At 42.8% G+C, this 7,676-nt stretch overlaps 1 long non-coding RNA gene across 1 annotated transcript; it reads right to left on the bottom strand.

Moving 5' to 3' along the window:
* Nucleotides 1–1,106: 1,106 nt before the first annotated feature.
* LOC108315552 lies at nucleotides 1,107–6,733 on the bottom strand. Its single transcript, XR_001829982.2, has 2 exons — nucleotides 6,641–6,733; nucleotides 1,107–1,422 (listed from the first exon to the last, which is right to left on the bottom strand). It is a non-coding gene; the product is annotated as an uncharacterized LOC108315552 (long non-coding RNA).
* Between the last annotated feature and the right edge of the window lie 943 nt (nucleotides 6,734–7,676).

The following is a 7,676-nucleotide window of genomic DNA, read 5'->3' as shown; positions in this document are numbered from 1 at the left end:
CACTACTTCACATTTCCAACCCCAGGTACGCGGGCACCAAACCCTCCCACAGGTTATTTCCTCTGTGAAAATCGCCTCTTACGGAATGATCAATGCCTGTGGGTCACCATTAATAGCCATCCCTCATATACTGTACTCTCATGTTTGAATCCAGTTCAGGCTCAGCTGAAACCCCACCTCTGAGAAGCAACAGTATAATGTACCTGGTTTAAACATCAGCCGCCACCATCACCACCACATTAACAGCCGATGCATGCTGCTGTTTCACTACTAATAAAAACAAAACATTTGGAGAAGCATTTTCTGAGATTACTAGAGATACTCTTTGAGCTATCTTGAGCTATCTGCTGAGATCCCAAGGATATACAATTTAATTTGGGGAACTACATTTTAAGAAGGGCATTGATAAACTAGGGAGGGGCCTCACATAGGCAAGAAAGATGTTGAGGTGTCTGGAAATCATTTACATAGAGTGAAAGGAAGTGGAGAGGATAACTTGAGAATGGAGGCCAGGAAAATGTCTTTAAATATTTAAACAGCTGTCATGTGGCCAGGCACGGTCTCTTGTTCTGGATTATTCTGGTGTCCAGACTAAGATCAATGGGAGGAAACTACAGAGTGACTCTAAAACCACATATCGGCTAACAAGGAGTAAATGCCTTGGGAAACAGAGTTCTCTATCACTCATGTGTCTAAGCTAAGAGGAGTGTGTTTACTTTAGAGCACTTTAGGAGAAATTAGCAGGGGGGAAATGAAAACAGATAGCACGGTCTCTTGAAACATCAAAGCTGGAAGTAACCTTAAAGATTATCATCTAAACTTTGGATTATCTTCCAAACTTAGGTGACTATGACACATAGTGGGGATTTGATTAATCCTAATTCACTCTAATCACTGTCAGAGGGGACTAGAGCCTGCATTTTGAGTTCCTGTCTCATGATGCTTTCCCTACATACTATTCTACCCTCTAAGATCCCATACAAATTTCAGCCTCTTTAATGAATGCCATAGACGGGGAAAGAATAGGCATGGAGAGTCCAGGTGACAGTGGCTGGGACAGACCTGGGTGGTTGCCAATGATATTGAGACCAATTTTTGAGTCTATATTGGGATTACAGAACAAGATGACTTTTTAATTCATTTTATTCAGCAAAAATGCATATTTTTTTAACATACTGAGTTTTGCAGAATCTGCAATTTGCTTTCCAGTAATTTTCTCTAATGTCATTTTCATGTTCAAGCAATATCAATGCCAATTCACTCAAAAGTCACTTGTCTTGGTCCTTCTCAACTTCGTGCTTCTCTTGCATGCACCGTGCTGAGCATTCCTGGGCTCTGTCCTCTCTTTTGCTCTTCCTTTCCCTGTCCCTTCCCTGTGTTGCCTCCAGTGAAGTAGTGTGAAAGGAGGAAGTCACTGGGAACCTGTAAAGGGGAAGGGAAAGGCTGTGGGAGAAGGGAACCAAACCAGGAGATGGACAGCCCAAAGAAACTTTGCTGACTTCTAATTTTTGCCTCAACTTTTTCTTATTTCAGTCATCTGTGCTAAAAAAAAAAAAGGGAAGCTATGAGCACATGCCCTTTCACATCCCACCTCACATGCCCCAGGAATGATGGCCACAAGGCCCATGTAAGCAGAAGTAGCTCCCTCATGGCCTGACATTCAAAAGGGCTACCATCATAGTAGTTCCTTTGGGGGGAAAGCACCTCTAAAATGGAGTTGTTATTGAAAATTTCACTGATGCCTGAACATCTCTGAGGGAAGTAGGAGAGTGCTGCAAGGGGGCAGGGCGTGGCAGTTGGCATCCTTGGGGATAGATGGTTAGAGACCTTCCTGGGAAGGGTTTGGATGGACCTTATGTATTTTTGGATCCCTGGGCTTAGGCACTAAGGATTCCTGAGACAATTCAGGTAAGTTTCCTTGGAAGGCCAACACATGAATGCATTGACTCTTTGACTCCAAATCTTTTATTAAATCAGGGAATAAGGGAATGGCTCAGCATTTTCTTAGTGGTTATATGAGGCAGTAAGAACTTCAGCTGGACTTTACCCTAGTGGATTGTAATTTGAGCTTCCCATTTTAAGGCATGATCTATAAACCCCTCATAAGAACTGTGGTATAATAAAAAAATACATTTTGTCTTTGTCCTCAGTTTCTAAAACCCTTGGAATTTCCTGAGTGATAGGCATGTATCTTGTTACTCATAATGAGCCCCTTTCAACCATACCTGAGTTTATGCTAGTGATGTGACCTTGGGTGGGCCCCAACTCTGGTTAGAGCAGTAGCTCATAACCCATGGTGGCCAGTTAATAGATTCTGTCCTTTTTGAAAAGTGATTGTTTCAAGAGTAGACACATAAAGCAACCTGGTTCAGTAAAACCAATCCTTGGAGTTTTGCCAGATGTTGCAAAATAAATTTTCTTTTTCTTTTGAGATTGCTAATCTGGAGAGAAGTAAACCACAACCTGCTGATGGCTATCTTGCCTCCATGAGGGCGGTGCTGCTTGAAAATGGAGTCAAGATAAGAGAAAATTTGAGGGGCTGGGAGTGCAGAGAGAGAGAGAAAGTCAGATCTTTGGTAACATCACATAAAGCCCTAAATCAATCAATGCTATGCCTAAAGCTAGATCGTGACCAAAACTTTCTCTTGTAGGCACCAATAAATCCCCCTTTCTTCTATTTAGCCAGTTTAAGTTGGGCTTCTGTCACTTAAGCCAAATATATCCTTCATAGCATTTTCAAATTGCCCTTCCACTCTAGCTCCAGATGGCCTGGGAGGAGCATAAACAAAACTCCTACATCGCACTGCCTGAAACTGTTTGAGGTCAGGAGACTGAGTTTGAGTCTTAGTGATATCGTCATTCACTAACAGTGATCAGAAACAGGCACTATATTATCCTTTAAAGCATGCACAGGGTTATTGTCATAACTAAACGGGATGAAGCATATACATTTACTATCTCAGCGGTATGAATGTGTTAAAATGTAAATGTGGGGCTGAAGAGAAAAGCAGTGATGACATTTGGTGTCTGCTCTGTGCCAGGCACAATGCCAGGCACTCTGCATATTTAATCTTATTTCATCTTTATAATAGCCCTGTGAGGCAGGTTGTGGTGAGGGTTCACGTATAAAGCACCTGGTGTATTTCCTGGCTTGGAGAAGTTGCTCAATAAATATTAATTTCTGACTGTAACTGTGTCACCAGTTTAGTGATTTTGGATAAATATCTCCAATCTTCAGATTCCTTTGATGATAATATGGAGGCTTAAACTAAATGATAGTCAAGGTTCCCTGTAGGCTTAACTGTTTAAGACAAAATTGTTGAATGTGGTACTTGGAAAAAGTGTTCCAGGATCAGAAAAGCTGGGGACCAGCTGAGATCAAAGTTAAGCAAGGTCTTGTCCAAGGTCATGCAGCAAATCTGTAGCCAACCCTGAGGTGATGGTGTTCTGTATCTTGATAGATGGGGGTTTGGGTTACACAGGTGCATATGTTTGTCAAAATGGGGCACCTGTAGACTTAGTATTTGTGCATTTCATACCATGTAAATTTTACATCAAATGAAGTATTTATATGGGAACATATTGAAGCCTGTAATTTATTTCAAAATGCACCAAAATTAGGATGAAGTAATGGATGGTTAGAGGGATAGGTGGATGGATAGATGCAACAAAGCACATATAGTAAAACCATAATAATAGAATTTAGGTGGGGCTATGCCAGTGTTCACTAAAAAGTGCTCTCAACTGTGCTGTATGAGACTTTTCATAATAAAATGTTAGACAGAAATAACCTGTAGCCAAGCCTGGATTTCTGCTCAAGAGTTTCGATCAGCCCATGGCACCTGCTTCCTTCCAGGCCTCCAGGAGAGAACCCATTGCTTACGGGTATGAGTGCTCCTTCTCTGCAGGACCTCTAAGCTGAAACAGGCACACTCTCTTACGTGGTGATACCTCTCCTGGGCAAACAAGGCTCACCCTTTCTCATAAAAAGGGAAGCAAGGTTTCCTCTAGCTCATTCCCCTCATTTTAATGAGAGCCAAAGCTAAAGAGGCCACAGCGAGCAGTTCTGAAATAACCCCTTCGCTTCAGCTGTCATCGCCTCTACTCCCAGCTGCTCCCTTGGCTTCAGCAGCTCCCCTCTCTAACAGTCATTTTAGCACCCTTGCCCCTCCCTCGGCCTCCCTCTCTCCTCTTGGCCTCGTTTCTGGGCCCAGCAAGCCATGGAAACATCTGAGATTCCTCTTTTGCCTTCCATTTTTAAATCTCATCCGCGACAAGTCTAGAGGTTTAAGCAGACTTCTCTAATTATGATTTTAGCCTGTTTAATAAATTAATCAGGCACATCAAATCTGTTCGTTTTCTGTCTTAAACTCTTACTTCAGTCCATTTTTACATCATAATAACTCCTGTCATTTGCATTTGCTTTTCTTAATTCCAAGCACTTTCCATCTCTATTCATTGCTCTATATACATTTTCACAAGCTAGATTGGCAAGTATTATTTCTCTTTCACAGATGGAGACTCTGGGAGATGTTACAAATGAACAGTTATTGAGTTCCTACTGTGTGCATTCCTGTGCTGTCTGCTTCTGTGTACACAGTCCCACTTGAAATCCACAACCTTTTTGTGAGGTGCCTATTGTATGGGTGCCACTTTTGCCAACAAGGAAACTGAGGCCTGGAGAGAATATTTTCTGAGGTACAACCACCAGATGGTAATTGCCATGAGAAGTGCAGTCCCACAGAATGTCAGAGCAGGAGGGATGTTAGTAGCTTCCTAGGCCAACTCCTATATTTTCCAGTTGAGAATATTAAGGTCTAGAGAGTTAAGTAAGCTATTTAGAAGCAAAGCTAGAATTAGAACTCAGGTCTAAATTTTCTGACTTGGCCCAATTTAGCAAATGAGAAACTCCACATACTTCCAGACATATGGGAAAAGTTGGAGTGTTACACGCCCTCAGGGTATCTGGATGCCACTCTGTGCTGGCAGTGTAATTTTTAAATCTGGCAGGAGCTGAGTTGGGTTGTCTTGAAAGCTTAGCCACTCACAGCCTGTGAGGCCCTCGGGCAGCCCAGACATAACCAATGTTCCCTTGTGCAGTACTCGTCTCCTGTGCCAGGAGGCTTTGAAAGCAGGAGCAGCATCAACAGTTGCAGTATAATCATGGGAATGGGGAGTGAATGAAAAAATGTGGTGCATAGCCCCCAGACCAGCTGGGCACCAGGGTCTGTTCCTTTACAGCTCTCACCTGTCACATCTTGATTCAGTTTGATTGGGCTTGAGGGTGAATGGGGAGTACAAAGCTGGATTTTTTAATTGGCCTGAGATTTGCATCACTTCCATGCCAATAGCACCAACTTGCTTGTCTGATACACTTTGCATGTGGCTGTTCACACCCAAGTGTTGCAGGCAGAAATAATCTTGCTTCTGAACTGATAGAGCTGATATTTGCTTTCTTTTCCCAACAGAGTTGGGACTTAGGTCAAAGGCTTATTTGGTTTATTTATTTATATATTTAGCTGCTTGTATATTTGCTAAAATTGCTTAGTCCTCTAACACCATGGGGCTCCTATCTTTGAAGGGGAACCATGGCTCATAAACTGTCCCGTGGACAAGTGGCTGATAAGTTTGAATGCTGTATAAGAAGGGCTTCTGTCAGGCTGGACTTTGAGGTTGTTTGGACTCCAACTGTAAAGGGAGAGGATTGATCCTGCCATCCTGTAACCTGGATTGGACTGGTGATGCCCACATATTGTATTTTGTAAGACGGAATGAGCCAGACATTGGTAAATGCACTACTTCCAGACCCTTGGTGTATGACCACTGTTAGGCCCCATAGGCTGGATCAGACCCTTGGTGTTGGGATGGGATTTCCCAGAAAAGAATGGATAGTCTCACTATTAGTCTTCCTAGAGCCAATTATGTCTAGACAAAGTGATCATGTAGCTGAACATCAAATTGGGGATATTTGGGGAGTGAGAGGGAAACTAACACTGAGATATCAAGCGTAAACTGGTACGGATGGTCATTCTCCTTTTAGGGCGCTGAGGGGTGAGATAAGAGAAAATACTGTCTCTCTGGGCTGGGAGGCAGAAGAAGCCTGGAACACTTCCCTGCCACAATGGGCCCTGGAGAAGAACTGGGACATAATGGACACTGAGGGCAGGTCTGGGTCTTGGTACTTACTAGAAGCTACTCCCTGAATTGTACTTCTTATTCATTATTCATTTTGTATATTTATGAGGCAGTCTTGCTCTGTTGCCCAGGCTGAAGTGGAGTGGCACAATCACAGCTCACTGCAGCCTCAAACTCCTGGGTTCAAGGAATTCTAGTGCCTCAGCCTCCCAAGTAGCTGAGATTACAGGCCTGCCACCACTCCCAGCTAATTTTTGTATTTTTAGTGGAGACAAGGTTTCACTATGTTGGCCAGGCTGGTCTCAAACTCCTGGCCTCAAGCAGTCCACCCTCAGCCTCCCAAAGTGCTAGGATTACAGGCAAAAGCCACCACACCCAGCCAATTATGGTTCCTTAAATGTTACCACCCTGCTAAATGTCCAGGTTGCAACATTTAAGGAACCTGCACATAAAAATCAGAGATTTTTGTGATTGTGCTGGGCATAGAAGAGTCTGGGGGACTTACCTCTCAGGAGTGAGCAGGACAAGAGGCAGCAGATGACAGCAGCGCCAGGACACTGGTACAGACAAGGCAGAGCCCAGGAACCAAGTGAGAAGAGGCAAGGGGAGGGGTGTGGGTAGTGGCCAAGGCTGGCTTGCCAAGAGCCCAAGCCATCCGTGAATGTAGTGCTGGCTCTGAGAGCTTTACTCATCTTCCCAAGTTCACCTTCACCCTTTCCTACCTGAGTGACATCAAGAGAGTAATTCCATTGCAATCACAAGCAAAAATGCTTTTGCTTTCTGTTGCTATCTGTTCCTTTGTGTGGCTTCTTACCTTTGGAGAGGTAATGGATGTCTTTGGGAAGAAGTCTGAGCTCAGGCTTCCCATGCCCTCGCACACACCTCCAGAATGGCATTTGAGTTCTGAATTATAATTGCTGTTGGCTTATGTCTCTCCCACTCCCTCTGCTAACAGCAACTCAAGGTTGTCACATGCCCAGTGTCCAATGCAATGCCAGGCAAAAAAGTAAATCTAATTAAATGATGAAGCAAGATGAAAATGACACTGAGCTTGGATATAGAAAGGTTAAGACATAGACTCCATGTTCCTCAAGGTCTCAAATATCCATGTGGATTTTCCAAGATAATATAAAAACTCTATTCTCATTTTTCTATTGCTTTCAGATGGATTTTGGTAATCTGCTTTCTGCCCTGTAAAGAAAAAAAAAGGATCCTGGCATTGCAGCTTAAAAACAGTAGAGGCTAGCAGGATTTATTCTTAATTAAATGCTTTTAGAAATATTTCTCAATGAATGTTTTTCTTTGCAAGTCTTACATCTGATAATACATAGGGATGCTGTTTTTATCCTTTTGTTTGTTTGTTTCTCTACAGTACAGGATTCAATTTAAAAATTGTCATAATTGCCTTGGGTTTACTTGATATAATCTAGAAAGGGTACTCCCCTCTTTTAACTTGGCTTGCATGCAAATTTCCTTAGAAAAATTTCTAGATTGAACCCAGGGTGTTAGGAAAAATTACATAACATATCTAGTTATTTGTT

The sequence above is a fragment of the Cebus imitator genome, unplaced genomic scaffold (genome assembly GCF_001604975.1).
Source record: "Cebus imitator isolate Cc_AM_T3 unplaced genomic scaffold, Cebus_imitator-1.0 Scaffold173, whole genome shotgun sequence".
In the NCBI taxonomy this organism is placed as follows: Eukaryota; Metazoa; Chordata; class Mammalia; order Primates; family Cebidae; genus Cebus; species Cebus imitator.
Note: the sequence above shows the minus strand (reverse complement) of the source record. Positions and strands in the feature narration are given on the sequence as shown.